Source organism: Canis lupus, chromosome 5 (genome assembly GCF_011100685.1).
Source record: "Canis lupus familiaris isolate Mischka breed German Shepherd chromosome 5, alternate assembly UU_Cfam_GSD_1.0, whole genome shotgun sequence".
Classification (NCBI taxonomy): Eukaryota; Metazoa; Chordata; class Mammalia; order Carnivora; family Canidae; genus Canis; species Canis lupus.
Window position 1 is genome coordinate 45,659,742 of NC_049226.1, and position 15,613 is coordinate 45,675,354.

The window sequence follows — 15,613 nt, forward strand, 5'->3', positions numbered from 1 at the left end:
GAGATTTCCCTGAAATTTTGTACTCATGGAAAAAATAAAACTTCTCCTGTGGCTTTAGGTTCCATCAGCAGGGGCTTAAGACTTCTTCCTGGCTTGAGGAAGAACCTTTGGTTTGTGGTAGTTTTCTCCATTCCCTTCCCAGTGTTGCAGGGGAGAGAGTGGTACAGAATCAGAAGTCAGTGGGGAGGAGAGGTGTGTAGTCGCTAGGCAGAGCCACCAGCAATAGCTACTTCCTGCCTCATAGTTGGCTGTCAGGATTATTTGATGATGGAACTGATGATTTTTCCATTTTGCCAATTTAAAAGCCATAATAGCATTAATGTTAGGAGAAGTTGAACAGGACACTCTAGACTATTTTTGCAGGCCTTCTGTAAATTTAAAATTAATCCAAAATAAAAACTTTTTAAACATCAAGGGGAATGAGGAGTTGCTCGTGCTTATGGAGTTTCAGTCATGCAAGGTGAAAACAACAATGTGTATATGGTGAACAAAACCATAATGTGCCCTTAAAAGTTGTTATGAGCGTAAATTCGTGTTAGGTGTTTTTACCACAGTAAGAAAAAGAAAAAAATTAAAAGCTCCAGTGACAAAACTGGCAAGCAGCACCATGCTGGCACATTAGTAGATGCTTAAGAAATGCTTCTGTTGGATACAAGAGTGAGTGAGTGAGTGAGCTTTGAACCCGACCCTGACACTTCCTAGATAGGTAGCCTTCTGCTAAATTATTTCTTTTATGAACCTGCTTATTTATAAAGTACAGTAATATCTACCTCAGAGTTGGTGTGAGCATTAAATGAGATGAAAGAACCTTATCAGAGGATCCAGTGTATAGTAAGTACTCTAAAATATGAGTGGTATTAATGATAAGATAGATATATTCTTGTTTGGATATCCCATATTAAAAAATCTCTCCATTTTTTTGTACATTGAGGTTGCTTTCAAGTTTCTGCTTTTGTAAACAATACTGTGATTATTAATAGCTTTATAGTAAAATTTCTGTGTGCATAAATTATGTTTTCTTAGAATATATTTCAGAGAGTCACATGGTTCCTATTTTTTAGGTATCTTATTCCATTATCAGACTGCTTCCAGATAGTTTGTAACAATTTGCCATTCTCCACAGCAGTACAAAGAACAGATTTTTGATAGGCAGAGATGAGGGGACAGGGAGGTGGGCCCTGTACAAAAGGGGTACTCTTTTCATAGTTAGAAGTTAAGGGCCCCTCTGAATGTTGGCCTGAGCCCTCAGGGCACAGGAAGTCAGGCTTATGCCAAATAGCTGAGTGTTGATCACATGGTTAAGGTGAGCTGAATGGCCCTCATCCTGTGAGTGGGGGAGGTGGGAATGTGATGACTGGCATGCAGGGTGGACAGCTGCCCCAGGTGTATAGAACCTTACTGTTGACAGATCAGGGAAGATTTTGCTTGGGCCCTCCCTCCTCATGGAGGTTTTAGTGTTGGTTAGTAGGGCGGCCAGGTAATACAGACCTAGAACTTGCCTTCCCCTATGAATATTAGAGCTTGAAGAGGACTTTGATGGTGTCTGGTATGGTGGTTTTTGACTCTTTGGAAGCCAGGGAACTCATTTCAAATTTATTTATTTATTTATTTTTAATTTTTTTTAAAAAAATTTTTATTTATTTATGATAGTCTCAGAGAGAGAGAGAGAGATTGAGAGGCGCAGAGACACAGGCAGAGGGAGAAGCAGGCTCCATGCACTGGGAGCCCGGTGTGGGATTCGATCCCGGGTCTCCAGGATCACGCCCTGGGCCAAAGACAGGCGCTAAACCGCTGCGCCACCCAGGGATCCCTCATTTCAAATTTAATCCCACATGGAACCTCAGTGTACTGAAGAGACTAATTTTATAAATTCAGACGTAGCATATCATAACTTATCAATATCATAATAATTATAAAGTTAAGAGAACAGGGAATCTGATCATGGGCACTGAATTTTGAGTTGGGTTCAGAGTGGCAGTCCCAATCATCTTCCAGTTTTATTACCTAACTTCTGAATTTAGTTTTGGTTGCAGTATGGAAAAACCTGATTCACATGAATAAGTAATTGTAGATAGTTTATTAATAACTTACCTTGCAGCTTCAGGATACTTTAAATTGACCCAGAAACCTGAAAGAAGAGTAGGGGGAACTTTTATCACAAAGTGGAATCACAGCTATTTAACAAATGCTTCTTTATTAAATAGTGCAAGACTGATGATAACGTATGCTCACACTTTTTATTTCAGTGCAACCTGTTATGAATTTATTTGTTATTGCATTATTGACTGTTTCTCTGTGAGTATGAGTCCAGCAGATGTGCCTGAGATTTGCCTGGCATTCAGTTGAGCAGGCTGCAAGTATGCTGTAGTAGTATACTTAAGGCTTGAGCACTTTTATGGGAGCAGACAAGTGTAGGTCTGAGTAAAGAAGAGAGTTCCTGAGGTGCCTGGATGGCTCAGTTGGTTAAGTGTCTGACTCTTGGTTTTTGGCTCAGGTAATGATCTCAAGAGTCGTGAGATCGAGCTCTGAGTCAGGCTCTGTGCTCAGTGCAGAGTCTGCTTAGGGTTCTCTCTCCTGCCTCCCCCTCATCCCCCCACCTCAGACTCACTCTCTCAAATAAATAATAAAATCTTAAAAAAGAAAAAAGAGTTCTAGCTTCCTTCAGAATTAGTAACAGTTATAAGATGTTTAAATATAAGCTCAGGATTGATAAGACAGGCTTTATTCTGAGGTCTGCAGAATATCACATTGACAATCTTCAAGGAGTTAAAATTTGCTATAAAAAATTGTGGGGGTTTATTATAATTTCAAAAATTGTTAAAATATAGCTGAAAAGTGAAATTTGAATATATTTTCCCCCGAGAATTTTATACCATTCAGAACATTTGGGTTACTTAGAACATAGCTTGAAAATTCTTGTCTGTATTATAGTACAGCTCACTCATTTGTAAAATGGTAAAATTGAAGCCTAAAGAGGGGAAGTGACTTTCCAAAGGTCACTCTGCAAGTTACTGGGAAAGCTGAGAAGTGGGATCCTTGGGTCTCTAGATGCTTCTCTATGTGATTTTTTTCTGCTGAACGGTTAGGACTTCCCAAGGGGGCAGGAAGCCAGGAAACTGAACTGGCCTCCTCCCTCATGTGTTGTGCATGTGTATAGGCACATGCATGCACTCCTATGTGCCCACTCACATACTAGACACCATGAGAGTTAGCTTCAGGTAAGAGGGTGAAGTGTGTGAAGTGTGGGGTCCTTGCTGTGAATCTTTCTCATCACCTTTTGCCATAAGAAAACTTAACCTCAGGACTCCACTTTCAGGCTTCTCTGCTCTGACAAGTAATAGTAGCTAATCTGATAAACTTGTCTGACTTAAAAGGTGGGAGTGAATTGATTGGCTGGCTGCCCCTCTCTGTTTTTGTATTCTCACGAGCATCTCATGGAACACAGTGCTTTCACCCTGACTGACAGTTTCAGAGGCACTGAGGGGGTGGGAGGGTGTTCTTAATAGTGTCTTGTGTGGCCCTTAAAATTCCATGGTGCAGACCCCCAGCCTTAAGAACTAAAACTGGCCCTCCCCAGGGCTGCTGCTGATCTGTTGCTTTCGTGAGAAATAGAAAACATCCCTGCACCGGGAGCAAGGCAGTGGGACTTAAGCCATCACTCTTTCCCTCCTGTTGGGCACTCTTCACAGGATTGCAGTCCTGATCCTGCCTGTTGTCTTCTAGCCAAATACAGTGACTTTATTGTTTTGCCATATACAGAGAACATACAGATTTGCTCAGTGTAGGTGCTTACTAGATGTTTTGGGTGACAGTAATTCAGAATTGACCAAATACAGAAAAATGGCACCTTGCAGGCTGATACTTGCCCTCATAGCAGCAGTGACCATCCAGCATTAACTTAAGGATTCTATGGTTCATGCAGTTATTAATTCAACAACAGATACTACTTGAGCACTTACTATGTAGAAGCAGGCAAGGTACCAACAGATATTTATTTAGCATTCATTATATTCCAGGCTCTGGCTGGTAAAGAAGATACAATACTGAGAAAGACATGATTCTTTCCCTCATCTCTAGTCAGGGCATCGGACCCCAAACAAATACACAGACTAAGTTACTACAAATGACAGAATTCTAGGTTGTGATAAATGCTCTAAGGGAAATAAACAAGGGTGTGGTAAGGGGATGGGTAAGAGTGGGAGAGGGGAGAAGAGGGTGCTGGAGGCAGGGCCTAGATGACCAGGATCTTCTTGAACTAGGTTGTTAGGGAGCATCCCTCTGAGACAAGCACGTCATCAGACCCAAAGAATGGTAAGGAGCTGGTGTGCAAAGAGTGGTCAAGGCAGCTTGGACAAAGGTGGCTACTAGTTTGGTATATTTGAGGCCCTCAGAGTATGAACTTGGAGCATAGTATGAGACAAGGTTGGAGGCAGCACTAACAGTTGAGAATGCTTCCTCTGTATGCTATGTGCCAGGCATGTGCTGAGTGCTTCCCACATGTTAACTTTTTAAATGCTGAGAACAGTCCTGTTAAGTATTATTATCCTTGTTTTATACACGAGGAACCGAGGCACAGAGGTAAATAACTTACCCAAGATTTCACAGCTGGTAAATGGAAGAGCAGAGATCCAAACAAATGCAGTCTGATTCCACACTGTGCTGGTATCCACTATGGTGTAATGACAGTGGAAGCTGAATAATGCCAGGTCTCAGTTTCCTCATCAGTGAAATTGGAGCTAATATGTAGATTAAAGGAGATAATGTCTGTAGAATGACTGGCACAGTGGTAGGCACTCATTAAGTGGATTTCTGGCTGATGGTGGTGGTGGTGGTGGTGGTAGTGTTTGTATTGGTAGGGGGTTGGGAGGAAACAAGGAACTAAAGCTCTAGGGAGGAGACGTGTATACTGTCTGCTGTGATGCAGAAGAATGCCATGAAGTCTGAAGTAGGGTCAGTTCCTTCCACCTAGAGAAGGTGGACAGACTTTGGGCTTAAGGGAGGGCAACCTTGCCGTAGACCTTGAAAGATAGGCAGGATTCACATACACAGGGCAGGCAGGAGGGGCATCTCCTCTAAGCTACCTGTGGACTGAGCAAATATCTAGCACTTGCTTAGAGGCTTGGAAAGTCAAACATGGGACAATAGCACTGGCCCTCCTGAGGAGAGAAGAGGATCTAGCTATTGGCCGAGTGTTGAAAGGTTGGAGCCAGCACTCAGCAGGGCTTGATGCCATCCTGAAGCTTTGGGTCTTTATATAACAGGGAATGTGGTGTCCTGGTGTCCAAAGCTTGGTTTAAAAATCTAATTTGGGACTCCTCCCAAATCTTAGATTGGCCTCTGGCTGAGTCCATGAGAGAGGGGAATTTTTTGTTTTGGCTTTTGACATTCTGTCTGGCTGTCCACCTAGAGGTGCCTGCCCACCTCCTGGGTCCACGCAGAGAAATACCACTCTAGTAGGAAGCTTTATTACCCCACTCCTCCAGACAGATCTCATAGGTGGTTGCAGAGAGATAACTAGCACAGGCTTTGGAGCTGGATAGCCGAGCTAGAATTTGGGCTTTGATTCTAGCTTTTGGGCTTTTGATTCTAGCTTTTGATATTGGGCTTTGTATTGGTACAGGCCTCATTCAGTTTCCTGTGAAGTAGAGATTTATACCACCTTATATTGTATGAGGGTCAAACAAGCATTTAGTAGTAGGTACCTGAAGCACATTGCAAGGGCTTAGATGATAGTGAAAGTTACTAGATTGAATGGTGTAGAAGGCTCTAAATACCCACAGGAAGCTTTTTTTTTTGAGGCTGCTATTTGCTTTCTCCCATATTTCTGAGGTTAGAAAACCTAAAGAGTTGGCAGGACTTGTTGGAGCCATGTTGAGATGGATTTTAAAGCCATTCCCAGGCTCAGTGGGACATCATGCCCCAATGTGTGTTTGCTGTCCTAGTCTTAGGCTATCATTTTGGGGCAGAAACAATAGCATCATTTAAAGCATTTCTGATTATGAGTGAAATGTCAGCAGTTTTACATTCCAGTCCAGTAGATGCCATCTTCCTATTGACTGAAAATATTGACTCTGCTTTTCTGCTACCCACAAACAAATTTTTAGAAGAAATACTACACAATTCCTCAGACTGACTGAGCACCTGCTTAGGAACCAAGCATTGTTCTAAGGTCCACACAGAAAACACAAAGACGACAAGACTTCCGCTTGGCTGAAAGCAGCACCCTTCATCACAGCTGGTTCAGTGACTTTTGGGAGATTTTGTTGGTTGATGGTGGGGTAGGTACCTTTGGCATTTAGAGGGAATGATCAGGAATTATAATTATCCTTTAATGTGCATAGGGTCAGTCTTGTGCAAAGAAGAATTTTTCAATAGCTTCTCCAGACATTCTTTAGGGGAAGAACCGGCTTCTCATTTTATGAGCCTAGACCCTAATCTTATTTTACATTAAGTAATTTTTGCATTGTTCTGACATCACCTGAATTTTCTAGAAATGCAGCTGCTATATAAACTGATATATTGTACTATAGAAAGATACCATTTTATTTTGCTTAGAACTTTACCAAAAGCTGCTCACCATTTTTATAAATCATGTTACCAATATTGAGGTGCTTCTATTTGTGTAATCAAGAAGAACTTGCCAGTATCTGTCTGTATTTGTAGTTACTGCACTCCTAGCTTTTCTGCTGTTGGTACAAGTGTTAGACTACTTCATTATGTCTTCTAGTGTATGTAGGACAGGTATTACATATTGAAATTGAGTCTTATAAATTTCTTTAAGTTGTCCTTTATTTATAGTTTGGACATCATGTTGATTATTTTGATGTTTTGCATGTGAATAGTTTATATTTCTGATTTTTACTTCAGAGTAGTAAGGGGAGCAATACAAAATATGTGTTTAAAAAAAGGTGGAGGAGAATGGTGCACTGGTTTCCTATCAATTATGCCTGATAACGTGCAGAGAAGTCTCTAGGGAGAATTAAACCTCCAGTTTAAGTTGTAGTATGTGTAGCCTTGATTCCAAATTCATTTGCATAAAGAGTTGTTTTTAGCTGATGGTTTTGCAGTTCTAGAAAATGGGTCTATCTGAGTGGATGTGAAGTGGTTACAGTGGTTTCGTCCCCAGCACCCTGGGCCTGAGAATCTTAGTTGGAGGGATTCTAACTTGTGTTCTAGTCACCACAGTCAGCAAATGGGAGTGTCCCCATGTGAGCTGAACCAAAGTGGTTTTAGAGAGGGGTCAGAATGCTCATTTCAAATGTTAATGTTATCTGTTCAAGGGTGATTTTGACCTTTTGAAGCTTTCTTAATTCTAATTAAATGGCATTGTGTAATCTCTGTGGTCTCAGTGTAGTTTATAATCAGCGAGAATAATGAAAAGGGTAATGAGACTGTAAGTTCTGGAAAGAGTTCTCTTTCCCTGAAGGTCTTAAATGAATAGGTGTCAGGACTGGCCTAGTAGCAACTCTGGAAAAATAATAAAATGTTTAATTAAGTGCTGATTATGTTATGTTATGTGTCAGTCATTTTAGGCCAGAGTTGATGGAGATAGGTAGTGGAGGAGGAGGTTGCATCAGAGCAGACCCCAGAGGGAGGAGAGTGGAGTATAAAAAAGCTGTAATTGTTTCCTCCCTTGAATTTCCATGCTGTTATTACCCCAGCAATGGCATTGCCTTGTATTCTGAATTTACATTCATAGAAATTAACGGATTTTTTTAAATTTAGCACCTAATGTATGATTTCCTTTGTGCTTGGTTTTTGACAACAGTTAGATGAGAGGGAATTGGTATTACTTACAGATGCAGAAACCTGAGTTCAGAAACTCATAGCTCCTAAGTGGTAGGACCAGGATGGAAACTCCAGTTTGAGTGATGCCAGAACTCTCTCCTTAAGGCTTTTCCATATCTTTGCTGTGGAGATGGTGGTCATGATTAGCTTGTTTACTCACCATTTTCTACCCAGATTATAAAGCAGATTTCATTTGGCCCAAGTATGGTGATTTAAGTTTTCAACATGTTATCTATGATTGTATTTAAATTAGGTATGGTTAGAAAGTTCCAGCCCAGTTAGTAATTTAGCAACTTACAGCATTTGACTAGCATGGTTAACCAAAAACCTAAATCATATTAAATGTTTGAAGTGGCAAACAGTAAGGGAGATTTTTATATTGTGACTAGTCTGCTTTTTAAAAATGTGTTTGTAAACGGAGAAGCCTAGGTGATCAGTATTTATATAGTGATGTTTGATGGGCTTTGGAAATTCCCTCATTGTGATTTCTTAAAAACTTGGCTGAATAAACTGATAGGGGATTCCAGCCTTGTATAATTAAAGGTAAGAATACAGAGTGAGTTGGAACGGTCGCTAGGCCTGATTCTCATTTGGGCTCCATTACTTCTTTGCTCTTTTTGGAAGTAGATGGAATTCACTCACCACTGGTGAGGTTAGGGATTAGGACAAATGAGGGGTAGTAGCTTTTTTATATGCTGGCCTTTTTTTAGTTGACCCTTTCTTAGAAGTGATAACTGTAGTAACTCACAGTTCAAGGGAACTAAAGAAAGGGAGAAGGAAGTTTAAAAATAATTTGGTCTACAGTGTTTATGAAAGATTGAACTACTCGCATAAGTAAATTTATGAAACATTGAACTGTTCCCATAAGTAAAATCATAAGAGTTTCTAACAGGTTTTATTTCAATCAGTTGTTTTCTTGCCCCCAATCACAAAGCAGTTTGGTGAGAAGAGCCAGCTTTTGGATGACCTGTGTGCAAATCCCAGCTCCATCACTTGCTGGCTGGATACCCTTGGGCAAGCCACTTAAATTCTCTGAATGCACATTTCTTCCATATTGAAACAGGTAACATCTGCTATATAAGCACTCTAGTCACAGGGAATCAGCTAACTTAGTAGATGTCGAAGTGCTTTGTAAACTTAAAAAAGCCACGTAAGCCTAAGGATAATTGTTGTTACGGTTTCAAGTATCAAAAGTAGCTGTGCATAGAGAGGTGAGGGAAGTTATATTTTGGGCATCTGAATCGGGGAGGGGGGGGGCCTGTATTCCAAAGCCTAGAAATCCTCACTGGAGTTTTTTTCTTAATGCAATAGTCCTGTGGTAATTTTTGGAGTATGTCCAAAAGCACATGCTATACTTATTAAAGGGTTTTGGCACTCTAATGTGGGATTACTGGCACCGGAAGATGAAATGATAAAGGAACATCACAATATATTCAGCTGTGTGAGTCATGCACATTTATGAGTTACTTTAAAAAATGGAATCAGAACAGAAATGGGCATGGATTCAACTTATTTTCCTTGGCTTTAGCAGTTTTCAGGTTAAAAGTCACTGCATTTAGCTGTCTTAAAGCACAGCTTTTATAAAAAATGTATAGAACTTAAACTCTGGTGAAAGCACCTGAATTGGAAACTCTTTCATTTTCCTACGGATAGGATAGGAAAGTTTTACATTGTACATGTCTCTGTGTATTGCTTTGACTCTTACTGAATCAGAAAGTGGGAATATATGATACCTGCAACCCAGTTGGCTGTCAGAGAGCTTTATGCTTAAGATTTTTGCTCAATTCAGTTAACCAGGAATGATTACAATGACTTTTCTCTTTCCATAGGGGCTACTTTTCCATTAATGAGTTTGGTCATATTTGTCACTTTTCTTAGAGCTTTTTTCTTTGGATTCCACTTATTATCAGCAAACATTTGAGTTTTTATTCTGTGTCAGACCCCTGACACAGGTAGGTGCTACGAGTGGGAAGGCATTGAGTCATAGAAGGAAGGACCTCATCTAAGAACTTGACTTTTTCTGGAGGATCTAGTGTGCCAATCAGGCCCCACTCACATTTGGCTCAAGGCCACCATTGTGTCTTGTAATAGAGAATGGAAGACTGAAAGAAACAATCATTAGCACAAGTAATGATTTTTAAAATACATTTCTGTTTTCAACCTAGCTAAGGAGATGTACATGACTAGTAAATAATGACACAAACTGGCAATAAAAGTCGAGGGGATTGTTGCATAGTCAGGGCTTCAGAAGATTGCTGCCATTCAAGATGGTCTTCAAAGAAGCTCAGGATTTGGATTACTACAGAAGATGAGGTAGGTAATTGATAATTAGTATCTAATAAAGATCTCTCATTGTATTAAGAGCTTTAAATATATTAGCTCATTTAATTCATTGGGGGAGGGAATTTTTTAAATTGAAAAATATATTAAACATATGGAAGAAAAAAAAACATATGGAAGAGTCTATAAAACATGTGTGTAGTCAGTAAAAATACCAACATAGTCACCATTCAGATAAGAAGTAGAACATTAGGGGCGACTGAGTGGTTCAGTCAGTTAAGTGTCTGCCTTCAGCCCAGGTCATGATCCCAGGGTCCTGGGATCGAGTCCTACATTGGGCTCCCTGCTCAGTGAGGAGTCTGCTTTTCCCTCTTCCTCTCCCTTTGCTTGTGTGTTCTCTCTCTCTTAAAATAAATAAAATCTTAAAAAAGAAGAGAAGTAGAAAATTACCAGTATTTTTGAAATCGCCAAGTATCTCTCCTCATTGCACTCCTCTCAGAGGTACCAACCAGTCTGACCTCTATATTAATCAATCCCTTCCTTTCATTGTAGATGTCCCTAAAGCAAGCACAAACCCAGGTGTATAAGGAAAGGACAGTGTTGCCATCGTTCTCAAGAGAGCTTAATAGGTCCTAATTTGAATTCTTTATCCCCTGGATTGGAACAAAAGCACTGGGTCAAGTCTGGATTTGGAGTTGGGAGCTTGCAGGGCCTTTTGGAAAAGTCACTGGTGAAGGTTGTAAGAGAGTTGTGGGAAATGGGATGTTTGGAGGACTGCAGTGGTCCAGCTGTTGGGAGCCTGAAAATAGTACCATAGTCACAAGGAGTGGACTGCTCCATATTTTATTTTCACTTTTAAGCTCAACCTAGCTTACGTCTAGCTCTCAGGGGTAGGTCACAGCAGGATACTTCTGTGCAGTGAAATAGTCTACTGATTCAGACATCAGGACGCTGAGGAAAGAATAGGAACTTTATCAGTGTATGATTAAGCAAAGCCAAATTTAGTTAGGGATCTGGCATTCTGTCCCCTGATGCGGTCTTTGAGAATCTTAATGATGAAAGCCCTAAGCCTATCGATCCTTTGTGTCTCACTGCCCAAGTGTGGATGGGTTGTTCTCAAAGACTGGCTGCAGCTCTCATCCTGAGATCTATATTCTGTCCTCCTAGGAATTGTTTTTGCCCCTCTGTGTTTAATCTTTATTTATTGTTTTGGAGCTTCTCTTTTACTCACTCTTTGAGGGTACATAACAGGTAAGTTTTTTAAGATCTTGAATATCTAAATATGCCATTATTCTCCCTTCACACTTTATTGATAATTTGGTGGGTTATAGATTTTGGGGTTGGTATTGTTTCCCCTTGAGAATTTTGAAGGCATTTGTCAGTTCTCTCCTTGCTTCATGCAGCTCTTAAAAAGCTACCCAATTATTAAAAAAAATCAATTTTTGATCTTTTGGATTTGGCTTTTTATATTCTCTTTTGGATTCATGTAGACCCTTCTTTTGTTTTTCCATTGTTCCCATTGTAATACTCACAACAGGTCTCCTCATCCGTGTATTTTGGGACCTTTTTTTAAATGATCTTATGATGGTTTTCTTCCTCCACTTTTTTTCTGTCTTTCCTTTAGAACTCCTTTTACTTAGATGTGTGATTTTCTGGATTGGTCCTCCTAATTTTGTTATGTTTTATCTTTTATTTTCAAACTGTTATTTGCTAAACAGTTTTCCCTTTATCCTCATACCTTTCTGTTGAGATTTAAAAAATAAAGGTATGGCTTATGTACATTGAAGGGCACCATTGTAAATGTTTATTTCACTTAGTTTTGACAATTGTATACACTTATGTAACCACCACCCGAAACAAAGTATAGAACATTTTCATCAACCTAGAAAGTTCCAGATGGCACTTTTCCAGTCCTGTATTTAACTTCTGTGGTCTTTTTTTTTTTTTTTTTTTTTTTTTTTAAAGTTCACTGCGGGGCTCAAAACACTGAGACCAAGACCTGAGCTGAGATCAAGAGTTGGACACTTTAACTGACTGAGCCATCCAGGTGCCCCATTTCTGCAGTCATCGTTTTAATAATTAAGAGCTCTTTTTTCTTTGAAGTGTTACTTTAAAACAATCTTATTCATGCTTCGTAGATAAAATATGTTTCTTTATCAATCTGAGGACATGAATTACTTTTTAAGGTTTTTATCTCTTTGTAAATACTCTTTGTTTATTCTGAGTTGCTTTTGTTCCTGTCTATATTAGAGGCTTTCCTCAGACATTGGTTTGGTTTATCTTGGCTGGCTGTTCATGATTAAACACGAGGAGAAGGCTGAGCATGTATGTGGGACCTGTGAACTTTGAACTTCACTGAAGAGTGACTTGAATGGGCCATTAATTGGGGAACCCCCAGTGTTAGTATCTTTAGGTGTGTTCTCGTGGGATGGTAACATTTCTCAGAAAACAGTAATTCACTCTTGCCTGGAGTGTCAGGGAGTAGCTGCCAGCATTTCTGGAGCCATGTGGGGAAGAGGGTGGAAATTGCAGCATCTAGGCCTTCACCATTCTGTGTGTACACACAGTCCCCCTGTGTACTGAAGGTTCCTGTGCTTTGCCTGGCCTTTCTAGGTCCAGAACCCTCTGTCTTACCCTCTCCAGAAAATAAACCTCTAGACCTGCGTTGTCCTGAAATGCAATAGCCACTAGCCATGTGTGGCAATTTAAATTTAAATTAATAAACATGGAATAAAATTAAGAAGTCAGTTCCTCATTTGCCTCAGTCCCATTTTAAGTTCTCAGTAGCCTCATGTGACTAGGGGCTACCATACTAGGCAGAGAAGAGAGAGAACATTTCCATTATTGCAGAAAATTTTATTGGACAGTGCTAGTCTAGACTTCTGCTGGGTGGAGGAGTTGCTGAGAGAATGGTTTCTTAGGCATCTCTCCCCAGCCTTCCTCTTTTACCCCAGGTGCTGGTGCTTCCAATTCCTGAGACTTTTGAGGCTTCTGTGGTGTACATTTATTTGGTTGTCAGCTTTTGCCACCATCCATGTGGGATTCAGTTTTCCTGGGTTATTAAAGTCATTTTGCTACACATCTATCTAATTATCAGCTTCCAAAAGTCATTTGCAGTTTTCTCCTCTCCTATTCCCCCCATATTTGTGGTTTTGGTCTTATTTTTTTTTTTTAATTTTTTTATTTATTTATGATAGTCACAGAGAGAGAGAGAGGCGCAGAGACACAGGCAGAGGGAGAAGCAGGCTCCATGCACAGGGAGCCCAATGTGGGATTCGATCCCGGGTCTCCAGGATCGCGCCCTGGGCCAAAGGCAGGCGCCAAACCACTGCGCCACCCAGGGATCCCTGGTTTTGGTCTTAAAAAGACCTTACTATATCTACTGTGTTACACAAATTTTAGTCAGATTTCAAGAGGGGATGAAATTGGATACTTGGGTTCACTCAGCTGTTTTCACCAGGAATCCTAATTCATTTAGTCTTCACAGACCATTAAGGTATAGGTGTAGTTATTCTCATTTTACAGTGAAAAGAGGCAGATGAAATAATTGGCTCAAGGTCACAAAACCAATTAGTGGGTTTTGAACTTGGGTCAGGTTTAGGAATCTGATACCTCTTTCATGGAATAGTATGATGCCTCATCTTGTACTCAGGAAAGACTCCTTTCTTCCTCCCAACATATCCCAGGTTGCAATACTTTATAGTTGTGTTTTAAATATATTATTCCAGATATTTCTCAGTTATCCATAAACCTATTTAAGAAAAGAGGTCAACCTTGAGGAATTCTGTCTCAAAAAGATTTTCTCTCCCAAACTGTTCATTTCTCCTTTGTTCCAGGACTTCATGACTTCAAAACTTTGGCATTTTCTTCAACTCTTAAAATGTTTAGAGTCAAAAACATTCTATTGTTTACTTTAAGCTTTTTATTCAAAGTATCTGTAGTCATTCCCATATATAATTGTCCCTACATATGGCTTCAGTTGGACCCCACTTTCCATAAGGCAGTGAGTAATCTGTTTCTCTCTGAAACTCTTATCTGAGGTACAGGATTCATAAATGTTTGTTACTCTTTGGCTCGACATCATTTCTTATTTGATCATTGCATTGCCTCCCAAGTGCAGGTCTCTCTGCCCTCTATCTCCTGTTTGCCTGATATCACCTACACAGACTAGTCCTTCTCAATTGGAGTAGTCATTGGCCTCCTCTGATCTTCACGATGGGCTCCTGGCTCTTCAACATGGCATTGAGGGTCAACCTTTCCCACCACTTTAGCCCTACCTCTGGCCACCCACTGCCACAAGTACTATACCTTAACTGTCTTTCATGGAAGGGTCTCTGCATGCTCTTGAATCTGTTCCCTTTACACAGGCTTTTAGTTCTGCATGAGATATGCTGTCTCTGTTCCCACCTGTTTCTTCTCCTGTTTAATATCTACTATTTTCCTGTAAATCTCTGCTCCAGGATACACTCCCCTGTGAAACCATGCCTGTTCTATCCTTATATAGAGTTAGAGGATTTTGCTGTTTGTTCCCACAACACCATTTTCAATATATTTCATCCATCCATCCATCCATCCATCCAGATGGGATCCTGTCATACCTGCTGTTCTACAGCTGGCTTTTTCATGTTGTAATTGTTGAATGGACTGGTCAGTTCTCCCTTATGGTTTGGAGGAATTTGGTTTTCATAGATAAGTTTTTAGTGTAGAGGCTGGCACATAGTAGTTACATGGATTATTAATTATTGAACAAACTGAACCCTAGTGTTCAGTGAGTTTATGGCAATTGATTTCTCCTCTGTTGTCTTTGAATTCTGCCATCAAAATAAATTCCAGGGATCCCTGGGTGGCCCAGCGGTTTGGCGCCTGCCTTTGGCCCAGGGCGCGATCCTGGAGACCCGGGATCGAATCCCACATCGGGCTCCCGGTGCATGGAGCCTGCTTCTCCCTCTGCCTATGTCTCTGCCTCTCTCTTTCTCTCTCTGTGACTATCATAAATAAATAAAAATTAAAAAAAAAACAAAATAAATTCCACTTCATGTCTATTTTCCCAGGATAATTATGAATAGTATCCCACTTTCACTCTTAAAAGTCTTTCAGTTTGGACATTAAACTGTATGGTCACCCACCAGTCAAACACATCCAGGTAGAAACTCTTTTTTTTCTTTATTTTTCTTTAATGGAGCAAGTAAAGAGAAAGAAATAGTTGGGATTTGAGATTGCATTTGGAATATTGAATTGTTTCTCTCCAACCAACTAGAGAGGAAAGCCCCAAATTACACAATGGAAGAATCACCTTTGGTGTACCTTCAAAGTCTGAACGTTTTATTTTCCAGAACTGCTGATTTCTTCCAGAAGTAGTTTTCTAAAGAGCAGTTTATATTTCAGAAATAGACTTTTGCTTCCCTTTCCTGATGTTAATGTTCAGATTTTAGTTGGTCTACTAGAAAATCCAAGAGCTTTTTGGATTCTTTTCCCATTGAGACCCCAGTGGGGTCCTGGGTTATGATGTGTAGCATGAATGGAAGCTAGCTGTCCTAAAGGCAAA

The 15,613-nt window shown here is 40.2% G+C and overlaps 1 protein-coding gene and 1 long non-coding RNA gene across 2 annotated transcripts in view; one reads left to right on the forward strand and one right to left on the reverse strand.

The window, feature by feature from the left end:
- The window catches only part of JAK1 (Janus kinase 1), a 156,877-nt gene that overhangs the window by 64,751 nt on the left and 76,513 nt on the right, over positions 1-15,613 (forward strand).
- Positions 1-15,613, reverse strand: part of LOC111095925 — a 42,886-nt gene that overhangs the window by 12,521 nt on the left and 14,752 nt on the right. The window contains exons 3-5 of the long non-coding RNA XR_005359658.1: positions 7,798-7,910; positions 4,592-4,736; positions 2,092-2,128 (exon numbers count right to left, since the gene is read on the reverse strand). This is a non-coding gene — a long non-coding RNA (uncharacterized LOC111095925). The remainder of the gene's footprint in view (positions 1-2,091; positions 2,129-4,591; positions 4,737-7,797; positions 7,911-15,613) is intronic.